The sequence below is a fragment of the Agelaius phoeniceus genome, chromosome 8 (genome assembly GCF_051311805.1).
Source record: "Agelaius phoeniceus isolate bAgePho1 chromosome 8, bAgePho1.hap1, whole genome shotgun sequence".
In the NCBI taxonomy this organism is placed as follows: Eukaryota; Metazoa; Chordata; class Aves; order Passeriformes; family Icteridae; genus Agelaius; species Agelaius phoeniceus.
Genome location: NC_135272.1, coordinates 16340421 through 16352728, shown reverse-complemented (window position 1 = coordinate 16352728; position 12308 = coordinate 16340421). Strand labels below are relative to the sequence as shown.

The following is a 12308-nucleotide window of genomic DNA, read 5'->3' as shown; positions in this document are numbered from 1 at the left end:
AGAAAACTAGGCTGCATCAATCAGATTGTATTGCAATTTAGCCACTATCTCTGGTGATAAGCAACCACACCAAACCCACAACCCTCTTCTATTCCCTTAGTTTAAAATTATCACAGATATTTCTTTGTGAACAGCTCTTTGCTTGCTGGACCTTCTCTCAAGCGCTTACTTACATATTTTGATTTATAAATAAAGTCTGAAAATCTTTTTAAGTTCTCTGCGTACATTCTGTACTCCAAAACACACAGTCCCTCCAGAGCCCTTCCCAACCCACACTCCTTCACCTCTGCAGCTGCCCTTGCTTTACTGCACCTCCTCTTGCAGGGCTGCACAAGGCACAGGAGGAAAGAAGTCACCTGGCAGCAGAGACATCCACAGAAGGTGATGAAAACAAATCCCACCAGCCTCAGAAGGCTTCATATCTACCTGCTAGTTATACAACAATCCTCCAAACGTATCCAGACTGTGGAACAGCCAGAGGGTTGAAATATATTCACAAAACCATAGGAGTTCTCCCTCAGATTAATACCAGAGTCTACTGAATTCAACCTGAGAAGCATGGACACCTTAAAAATGTGCAATCACAGAGCTGTGGACAACCTGCCAAAATTCTGCATTTCATTGCAAAGAAGCATCTAAGTCCTCGAATGGAACACTGAGCTAATGTCAGCAGTAACCCAGAAACATAAAGCTGTATAACAGCAATTTGAACTGATTTCAGAAGCAAGCTGAAAGTATCATACTAACGAAATGCACTTTATGACCTAGTCCACACCTAGTTTTAGACACCTCAGAGACCCTTAATGGTTTGGGGCTTTTTTTCTTTGCAGGGGTTGTTTTCTGGGTTTGGTAATATTTCATTTACAGGAAGGTTGAAGACTTTAGGCCAATATATGCACTTGCACCATATTTCTTTAAATATGTTCCAGGAAATGCCATACTGATGAACTGCTCTGTAATATAATCCTTCAGACTGGAGCAATTCATAAGATCCCAAGAACAAAAAAGCTTTTTCAGCAGGTATGGTTAATCAGGAAGTGAGTACATGCCATATTAGTACCCCCTCAGGGTTTCCAGTCCTCAACCAGAGCATGGCCAGTTTGTTGTTTTGCTGGGAAAGCTGTCACAGGACAGACGGACTCATTAGAGTCCCATTTCCACGTTCTCTGGAGTTCAGAGCAGAAGCTTTGCCATGTCTGCTCTGAGATCTTTATTGGTTGTAAACCATGACAGACTTGAAGGAAAATTCTCAGCCCTACGGTCCAAAAAGTTCACAGTGTAAGAAACAATTCACACCAAGGATAAACTGTGAAATGCATTCCTTAAAGTGTTTTATTATCATTTTTTCTTTGAGCCTGGTGCTGGAGGTAGATATCTCTTTGACACAAAGCCCTTTGTCCCACAAGCGGTGTAAGAGCTCCAGGGACAAAACTGCAAATTGGTTTCCAAGTCTATTTTAGGAATGGCTTAACAATCAGAAGAGGAAATGTGATATTCAAATCAAATGGCTAAATTTTTCAGTAATAAAGGTGATGGTAATATCTGCTCTAACAGCACCAAACAACAAAATGCAAATATTCTAGCACTGAGTGGCTTTGCATGGGCCAGTACCTGCTCAAGTCACACATTTCTGCCTGCTGACTTTGGTAGGGAACAAGGCTGTAGGGGAGCTCCTGGGGGACAGAAGCCCAGGGGGCTGGGGCTGGTGTCCCTGCCTCAGCAGAGCACAGCAGTCGATGGTGAGCAGCACTCTGGCTGCAGCTGCATCCTCCAGCACATCACCATGAACTCCAGCTGCCCAGCAGCCTCCAGCAATCATCCACTTGTGCCTCCAGCAAGGGACCACTTGTTCCATCACATGAACACCCCAAAAAGCAATAGTTTGAGGGACACAGCAGCTTTGAATACTGCACCTTCCTTCTCCCTGCTGGAGTAGACTCCATTTGAAGAGGATAACAAGTTCCATCAGGCCGGCACATTGGGCAATAACCATCCCAGCACTGAGGCACACGGCTCTCTGGAGCCTGGCAGGATGTGACACAGGGCCCTGGACAGCACTGGGTGCCAGGCAGCTAAGGGTGCCAGCACAGACATTCAGCCCAGCTCATCTCAAACACCGCTGTTCCCAAAAACTCCACTGATAAGAGAATATAAATATACACGTAACTAAACTCAGGTTTGTTTGTGATTAGCGGAGAAAGGGTTCTTAGTGCTCATATTAAGCTATTTTTGAACTGGTACAGTTACTTAGTGTTCACTTGCAAAAGTAGAAGGCTTTTATAGATTTTTGCCAGAGAATTCAACCAAATGTTATCAGGTGACAGCATAACACAAAGGCACCAAAGAGAACGGAGCAATGTCTACTTACAGAAGCAGAGGATCCAGCCTCCAGCATCCTCTGTGCATTCAAATAAAACGGACACACTGCAACCTTTCACCTGGTGCAAAAAGTACTGGAAAATCACTGTTGGTGCAAAAGAGCTGTGCCTTTGTACTGGTTTGTCCTATGGAGCACATTGTATGCATTTGCTTTGCCCAGTTCCCAAAGCAAGGCACCCAACCATACACCACGCCGTGGGTGTGAAATTCAGCCACGTGCTGCTTTAGGGGTGTCTGCATAAACCACTGCTCAAAAATCAACTGTCAGTGTCACTGGCACTGGGGGCAAGTCGGTGGTCTGAGATGTGGCCACTTATGAGAAATACTGTGCTTGTCTAAAGGTCTGTCAACATGGGGGAGATTTACTGAGGCAATTATCCTGCCTGTAACAGGGCACTAACCTGCTACAGTCACACTACTGCAACTCTTAGTACTGAAGTACTATCTGCAGTTCAGACTAAGTTGCTTTGAATGCAATATAATTATTACACTGCCAAAATCATAACAACAAATATCCCTTTGCAGACGAGTCCTAAGGAGCAAAAGGCTTTTCTGCCCTGGAAAAGATTAGGCAGATACAAATAATGAATCATCAGATTTTTTCTTGCTCCCATTATCTGTCTCTGTTAACAGCCTACATTTCAGGAAGCTTGAGCTAATGGACTGGGCATAGGTTTAGGAAACAAGTGTCTCATCTCTGTTTTTCACCTGCTGAGTGACAACAGGTAAGTCACCTGTTCTTTTTGCCTTTGGGTTTGTTAGTAGAACCAATATTTTTTCTGGCAAATCAGTAGAGGCAAAATGCCAATTTAATAGTCACTAATTTTTCTATTTCAAATTTTTTCTTCTTAACACTGATTAAAATAAACAGGATAGCTATTGCTGCAGCATTCCACGTTACCACATTCCCCACAGAATTATGGCTCCTCTCCTCAATGCACCTGATGCTGACAGTTGCAAATGGTTTGCAAACTTAGAAACTATCTGAGCTCAAAACTCAAGCCCTTTGTGTTAGTCTAACCGGTGTAATTCTCTGGAAATGGATGAGGAAGTGCAAAACCACATTTGATACAATACTCTTACCTTCAAGCCACAGAGGAAGAAGTTCTTTGTTTCAACATAGAATTTTACCTTCAGTGCTGCAGAGATGCATGTGGTGACCTGCAGTGAGGCATGTGCCATCACAGATCTCCAAAAATCAGTCTTTCTACATTAGCTCACCCTGCTAAAATGACTGGGACATGCAGTAGGTCACTCTCTGATGGCAATGACCTTGAAGTCTGTTTGCTAATAGGTCAGTGTTGGTCTAGTCTAAAAAACCACATCTCACCACAACCCAAGAGCTGTGCTGTGTCACAGGTCCAGACCATGAAGTGCTGCAGAGACAGCAGCACCTGCCAGCCAAGCACTGGCCCTTGGGAGCCCATATGCCTCTGGAGACCCTGACACAGCATCTCTCATTCCTTTGTCAGACCTGTTCCCAGTCAAGGCTCTATATGGTCTTCATAGGCACCAACCTATGCCCTAACTAGGAGGCTTTCAAAATTAGGGGATAGATAATGTCATTTATTTGAGGGCTGGATGCCTGGACCATCAAAATGAGGGAAAAGCCCTTCTTTGGGGCAGCTAAGTCAGAACATTCTTTTCTGAGAGTGATTTTCTTTGCTGGCTTAGCTGACAGGTGGGAGCGAGGGGCAATCTTCCTTCTGATTTTCAGGTGCCTGCCAGCACACAGGGATGTGGCCACAGCTGCCAGAGGCTCCAGCAGGTGCCCAGTCATGGTGAGAAGCAGCAAAGCTCCATGGCCCCCTGAGGCATTCCTGGTAGAGAGTTCCACAGTGGGGATGCTCAGCCTGGCATCACCACTGGGGGAACCATGCCAGGCTGCAAAATGACCAGTCAAAAGCTCAGCTGTGCCCTTCACTGGGCTCTGGACCCTGTACAGTGCCCTGTATTCAACACACACTGCGCCCTGCCCACATTTCACTGGGGTCCTGGCATGGAAGAAGTGTTTGAAAAAGTCATGAGAAATTTCTAAGCAGATAACAGCTTGACATAAGCAAGAGGAAGACAGTACCCCCTTCAGACCCAACCTGCAAATAAGTGAAAAAAGACAGTTCTCCCAAGGCAACAACCCGAGATGATTCAGATTAAAAGCCAGTGATTTGCCATTATACTCCTGAGAACACCTTGGGATGTGAATTTTTCCCTAGTATCTTGGAATAGCAAAGTGTAAATCGTGTGAAAAGGTATGTATGTCCTTCTCCACCCAGCTGGCACAGGCCTCAGTTAGCAGCTAAAAGAGATGACGTGTCCTGTGAAACACCAGTGAGAAAAAAACATGGTGAATGTGCCAGCACATGAACATGAAAATATCAACCTTTTTGTTTCCTCATAACATGGAAGATGTGCATCCATACTACTTTCCACAAAGCTACTAAAATGAAAAACACTAGGAACACCTCACACAGGAACAGTTTTTGATAAATAAAAGCAAAGGTGGGGATACATAAAGGTAGCATTTGCATGCTTTCCATTGGACAGTTTCACTGAAATGTCTGAAATGTCTCTGTGAAATCCTGAAGTCACTGAGATTTGAATCACTGAGATTGAGTATAGATGAGGTCTTCCACTCAAGAGCAAAGGGATTTCAAATTTAAGTCATCAGGGTTGATAACACCTGGAAACTTCCTGCCTTATCATATCTTTGCTCTTTTACTCAAAAGTATCCTGAAATACTTAAGTTATTGTGTCTCTGAAATATTCATAGCTTATTAAAGCATAACTGTCATATGCTGCAAATACTCACTTCACATTATCAAATGACCAGTTCATGACCTTGCAGATATTATAATGTGCACACCCTTACCTGACAAACAGAAAAAATTGGATTTCATCCATGTGGACCACACTTCCAGGCACATGATGTGATTCTTGGGGTTGCCTTCTGCAGGGCCAGGAGGTGGACTCTGATGATCCCTGTAGACCCCTTCCAGCACACTGAATCACTCTGTGATTCTATTAGCAGAATGACACATTTTAAAATCAGCATTCCCAAAGCATCTAAATGCATGACTCATGTAAGCGTTGCACTGTACAGCTTCATACTTTTGAATGAGTTTGTTCATATTTGCTAAACTAAACTCTTTGAAGGCATGGGAAGAAGTTTGAGGCATTAGGCTGTACAACAGAAAAAGAAACAGAGATCACACAAGCAAAGAGATGACAAAGATCAGCACGACATGGCTACTTCACTTCTGGGGTGCTTTTAAGAAAAGCATTAGATATTCAGGAGATGCTGAGTATTTACCTTTAGAGAAAAATCAAGCCCATCTGAAGGTGCCAGACAGTCAGCCTGCCCTTGAGTTTCACTTCTACTGTGCCAAGAGACATTCTGCCTCACCTCAGCAAGCCTCTGAAAACCCCATGAAGGTGTCTTACTGTAGGACATGTGGATATCACAGGCCTGGAAGTCAAAGAAATATCTGGAAAAGTCATCAACCTCAGTGGGAATGCTGATTTCCTTCAGGGTTTTTCTGTGGCTTGTTTTCAATTTTTTGCTTCCTTAATATTTAATCTTTGGCCTGGCATGGCAGCACTGAGTGGGGAGCAGCGTGGGTCATCCCAGGCAGCATCTCGAGCTCCAGTGCTCCAAGCAGCTGCTGCAGGCACCAAGGGAAGCTGGAGATGAAGGGCATTGTGCACTTTTTAGGCGTAGGTTGTCAGCGAAGTTGCTACGCCTGACACTTTTTTGGTGCGGGCACTCGTTTCTAGGAAACACTTTGGTAAACAACTTTGAAGTCAAAATGAAAAATTACAGCCTGAGTGCTTTTTTCGCTTTTATCCACCGTACCTTCATGACTGTACTCGTCCATTTAAATGGCAAAGCAGTGCTGAATGCAAACAGCCTCCTTCTGCAGGCTGTCTCCACAGTTCAATTACCAGTGCTTTAACAGTGCTAATTAGCATTCCTCAGAGCTAGATCTCTTTGAGTGACAGGTAACCATGGAGAGTCACAATCCTGTAGGTGATCAGCAAGAGTCTGACTTTTCTTTTTAATTAAAAATTAGAAATGCCTTAAACAAAAATAATAATTCACTGATTTATGCTATTATCCCAGGGTTGCCAAGCTGGTGAGAATAACATTAGTGTAGTAAAAATGAAACAATTTTTAAATGAATAGACTAGGGCGATATAAAGGAGAGCAGGTTTATTATCTGTAACAAGAGATTGTACTCATAATGATGGTACAAAATAGTAGACACTTCTCCAGAGAGTTGGCATGGAGACCGAAAATAGGACATTTTCCTGAATGTGGGATGGGATTGCCCCAATTTATTTTAGATTTTAACAAGATAGATAGATAAATACTAAGTCTGTTGCACAGATAGAAATTTCATAGGGATATAGTTTCAGTAAAATTTAACCATGAGTTATACTGAGAGATAATATTGCATCTGGTCCAAGTGGGAGCCAAGACTGTAAATTGAATCAGCCAGATAATCAATTAGTGAAAATTGTTTTCAATGTAACTATGCCATTTCCCGTCAGCTAATGATCTAGGTCTCCTTCCAGAAATGGACTCCAGCAGCAAAAAATTCAGAGTCATATTTTTGAAAATGGCAGTGGGTCTAAGTCAGCAGTGTTGGCCCAACCAAATCTGAATATTATTCATCAACAAATAATAAGGAACATTTTTAAGCTGAACATGCCAAAAATAGGAGGACGGATACATGAATGTTTGTAATTATGAAATATTTCCCAAGACCAAGGAATTTCAACTCAGCAAATTCATTAATTGTAGAGTCTAATGAAAATAACTGCATATAAGACAATAAAAGGAAACAGATGATTGAGCAAAAATTTTTCTTATAATCAACCATCATAATGCAGAATTCTAGCCATTGTTCAGAGGCAAAATTACAGCTGTTAATTGTGAAGCATTTATTCAACAAGGGATTTTTAAACCTTCCCCATATAATTTCTTTCCTATAGGCAAAAATTCCAAAACCCCCCAAATGCCAAAATCAATATGGTTTGTTTTCATATGGGGGGATTTACATCTTTAATCTAAATGAGAATAAGATTTAACCTTATACAGGAAGGAAAGAACTAAAAGTAATTTCATCCCTGTCAAAATTACTGTCGGTTTCCCTAGTTTGATTAACATTTCCATCTAAAATTGAAATGTTAACCAAAAAGTTAATTTCTACAAGTCCTGGGAGGAACACTTTCCTAAAAACACAAGTAAAAAAAACCCAGATAGCTTTCCAATTTACTAAGTATAAATATATAATAGGGAGTAGTAAAATAAATAGCCCATTTTCAGCTCATTTATTTAATGTTTTAAGCTGACAAATGGATAACAAAGTACATATCTATAGCTGTCAAGATATGCAAACAACCAGGGCTAATCACAGTTTTGCTGAAGTTTATAATACAGTCGAAGAAAGAAAGAAAGAAAGAAAAAAGTGATGAGACATCTCTGAGTATAATATTATCTTTCATTTCTTTCTATATTTACAAAAATATCAGTCACTGACAGATTTTTAGCTCCACTGAATGCTCTGAACTTTTTCTGTTTGAAGGGGAAATTTTACAAGCAAACAAATCAGAGCTCTGGCTTTATGCTGTTAAGATACCCAAGTGCTTCCCATCCTGCGAGCTCTCATCCAGAGAGATCTCAGCACAGCCGTAGCGCCAGGCTGGCTCAGCTCCAGCCAGCCCTGGTGACACCCAGGAAATTCAGTTGGACTCTTACTAGTTATCCACACACTCAGACACACATCTCCAAATTTTTGGTCTGGTAATCTTCTTCTTACTCTCATATTTCAAGGAAATAGTAAATTCAGTTTTATGACAAAGCTATTTTTGCTCTAAATTCAGTCTGCCTGTGTATCTGTGTAGAGCGGTTCATTCAAATACTGCAAACTTTAGTCACCGGCATGGACAGAAAATTCTTAATAGAAGACAATTAATTAATTAGTAGAAAATAAGTCTCAGAATAAAGGCAGCCTGCTTTGGAGACCAGGTTTGTTAGCTTGTTTTGAAAGCTGTTCTGCTTTCTCTACTGCAGTGCAAGGAAAGCAGCAAGGGGAAAGAGACTGCTTATGCAGGAATGGAGTAGGAAAATAAACCCAGCACTCTCTCTTGCCACAGCTGCTCCTGTTCCCGCTCTTGGAAAGAAACTCTTTTTTTTATCTGCTAAACTATCACCTACTTAAAGAGAAAGCAGATTTGAGCAGCTACAAAAATGACAACGCTTCCTGACAGTAAGTTCCAGATTTAAAGACGTAACAGAAATAACCATCATCCAAAATGCTGGAGAATTTTTTTTTAAATAAATGTGTTTGGTTCAGATTTTTTCATTGAAATCATTGAACATGAAATATTTTTAATATTACGGTGCCATTTAACAGTTTATATCTTTCTTGATTCTTGATAAATAATCACATCCTGGCAAGTTTAGGGTTTCAAAGATTATCCTATCCAAAGAGGATTAATTTCTTTCCCTTCTTGTTGATAAAGCTGTCAACATGCTTATATCATACTAACAGGCTATGGTCCACTCTCTGCAGCATCAGAAACGTTGAAATACAAAACAGGCTCTCTGCTAGCTCTCAGCAGAGAGATGAAGTTCACTGACAAAAGGAGCTGATAAATTCCCCCAAAATGGCTCTTAGAATTTCTCAGCAACAGTTCTCAGTACTACAGCCTCCATGCCTTGCCCTGTGACTGCCAAACTGGAAGGACTGCTAACTGAAATATCTTGGTTTCTTTCCCAAAATCTTTGGCAATATCTCCATTGCTCTCATCCCTCCCTGAAAAATCAGTGCAAGCAATCAGATTACCTTCAGTAGAACTTGTACCAAGACTTAAATGTGCTCCTGTTACCAATTCTGTGATCAATTCTGACTGATATTTTGGTATTATTAAATATTTATAAAACTACATAATTTTTTATAAGTTATTATTTTTCTTATTCCCTGACAGAAGCCCTCTGGTTATGAAAATTGGCTGGCATTTTTCTGAAACTACCCTCTGCTTCTCTTCTTTCAACTTGCACTTCACACATCTTAAAAACAAAAATAACCTCAACCCAATCCAGTCTTCCCATTAATCTACATATAGGTAGGCATCATAAGGCAATATCAACAATATTTTCAATTTTTTATCCTTAAAAGGTCCGTAATTCTTCACCAGCCTTTGACTGTGGAGATAGCTCCCAAAAGCAGGAGTTTTCGCAGGTGGTGCTTTAACACACTGTCTCTGTCCCTGCTGTGATAACCTCATCTCGCTTTCATGATTTCTTTATGTTTTGAAATGTTTACAATTTGATACAACCCATTTTCTGAATAACATTGTTGGGCATTCTAAAACTCTGCTGTTTAGAGTCCCTCTGGATGAGGGAACAATTATATAGCTGAAAATACTTCCTTCAAGATAAGAAGAAAAACCTACTGAAAACATTAAATTATTAAAGTGAAAACATTGCTCTCCTGAAGAATAGAAGTTAATTCTGTAAGCTGTGCTTCTTGCTGTGGAGCCCAGGCTGGCTGGCGTTTCTGGCTCCCTCCCCAGGTTCAGGCTTGCCCTGGGGGTGCCCAAGCTGCACCCTGCCCTCAGCCATCCCTTCAGGCTGAGCCTCAACTCAGGGCTGTCACCTTCTCCTAATTGCACCCTATGCTGGATTTCCTTCAACCTCAGAAGAGCTCTCAGGTGTGTTCTGCTGCCTGCACTCAGAAGCAGGCACACTGCCCGTGGAACAAGGAATCCACCCTGCTCCTGGCTGCAGCACAACCTAAGAGCTCAAAAGTTAAGTGTGGCCCTCACTGTTATTTATTTTCCTATTATATTTTGTATTAGGTCTATTTGTGAGTAATTTTATATACATGGTAAACTGAGATTGGACTGTGGATCTGTTCTCAGGCTCCCTTCTGAAAGCACACTTAGGAATGGTGGTTTTTGCATGTGGCTAAATTTTGATTAAATATGCATGGCACAAGAAAAGAGATGGTGTAAGCCAGACATTCAAGAAAATAACTTTTGCATCTCTGTTTTAAAGAGGCTACTGGAAAAGCTGCTGGCAGCTGCAGAAGCCCTGCCTAGTTTGGCTGCTCCTTTCAGACTTGGTGTCAAAATGGAAAATTTCAGCGCTGTCCAACAGAGATGCTGCATTTTGACTTTCCCAGGAACAGGATAGAAAGTGGAAACTAATGAAAGCCTACTCCAGTTTTTCCTTTGGTAGCAAAGAGGCTGAAACACATCTGAAAGCCTGGAAAGAGAAAAAGTAGGCTGCTTCTTCTGATTCCAAACAAGAGGAATTAATTGCAAAGAAAGAAAACGTTATCACAAGATCACATATTGAGTTTAAAATGTACATATGCAAGTAGCTGTGCACATGTTAGAAAAATTCTAAATGCATAGGGGATAAATTTAAGTTTCAGCAGTGTTAAGAAGCTGTTTGCTACTTACTTATTGGCAGGCCATAAGTGATTTTTATATTCAGCAGAACAGGACAGAATGTATTTCCTTTAGGTACAGCAAGCTAAGTATCTTGCAAGGAAAGGCTGCATTGTTTTGTTCAAACTAAAGAGAAATAGCTGATGAGTGAATAAGAGCATGATCTAAAGCCTATTGAAATCAATGGAAAGATTCTCATTGACTTCTCCAGGCTTTGGATCAAGCCTCAAAAGAGCAGCTATTTCTCTCTGATACAGCAAGGAATCAATTCCCTCTCCCAGCGGTACTCTAAATAATTCAATATTTTGTCTCAGATCATTTCCTAAGAAAAATGATGAGGATGTTGTTTAAGTGGGCGATACCCTGAAGTGACAGAGTTTACAATGCATTCAGCCATGTAAAACCTGCTCTGTGCTGCGCGGCTGCACAAAGGCAGTGCGCTGGGAGCACCCTCGGACGCTCAGGAGTCCCTCCCCCGCCGGCCGAGGGACAGCACGGTCCCACTTCTCCTCCCCGGCCAGGAGAGACGGAGGAGCTGTCCTAAATCACAAGGAATGCCCACATGGTGACAATTCTTAAAAGAAGCAGCACTATTGTATCTTTGCAGTAAAATCATGATCTCTTTGCACAATTTCTTTATGTCCACAGAAGGGCAGCAATTACAATGCTAATCATGTTATTTACCAACACAATTGATGCTCTCACCATTCTTCAATGCTTTTGCTTTATAGAGCAAAACACTATATGGAAATTATATCTTCCTTCTCAGCTCTTTTCTTCTACATGAAAAATTAATCAGTACAAAGCAAACCAGCAATAGATTGAGGAACTCTGCCCCAAACATCAGCAAATTTTTACTTACTAATTTTTACTCTACTGCCATAATCTGGTGGCCTTCTGCTCACTAATCCTTTGCTCCTGTAAACTAGAGAAGCCTGCTACAAGTTGCTTACGAGGAGTTTGGAGGTGAGGCACAGGATCCGTGCTGTCTCCTGGATACAGAGGCTGACAGGAGCACAGCCCAGCTCCCAGCCATGCTTCCTTTGAGCCAGCAGCAGAGCAGTGCTGGGAGGACTCTCCCCACTTGCACAGAACAGCAATTTTTAATACACCATTTTAAGGGGGAGTGTGGAAATAATCCCACTTCTCCACTCCCACCTGGCAGCTACCTAGAAAGAGCTGACAAATGGGCAGGATAAAATTGGTACTGAGCTGCAACTGGGGTGATGATCCCCCTTCCCTATGAGGTACACCTGTGGGGAGGGACTCACCAGCAGCACCTGTGATGACTGCAGACATGGCAGCCCCGGCACATCCCTCTCTTCATTCCCCACACAAAGCACAGCCACACTTTCATCATCATTTGGGGAGAAATACTAATCAGCACCTGTCCAAGCATGCTCCAGTTTCACTGGCAGCCTCCTTGCTGCCTGCACACAGCTGTACTCACATCTCCTGCTCCCTGT

General features: G+C 41.9%; 1 long non-coding RNA gene across 2 annotated transcripts in view; it reads right to left on the bottom strand.

The window, feature by feature from the left end:
• The window catches only part of LOC143694636 (uncharacterized), a 44179-nt gene extending 32387 nt beyond the window's left edge, over window positions 1-11792 (bottom strand). Inside the window, exons 1-2 of one of the 2 annotated variants that reach the window (XR_013183227.1) lie at window positions 11705-11792; window positions 5249-5397 (exon numbers count right to left, since the gene is read on the bottom strand). This is a non-coding gene — a long non-coding RNA (uncharacterized LOC143694636). Of the gene's footprint in view, window positions 1-5248; window positions 5398-5689; window positions 6055-11704 lie in introns of those variants that run through there. The other variant, XR_013183226.1, reaches the window with a different exon arrangement.
• Between the last annotated feature and the right edge of the window lie 516 nt (window positions 11793-12308).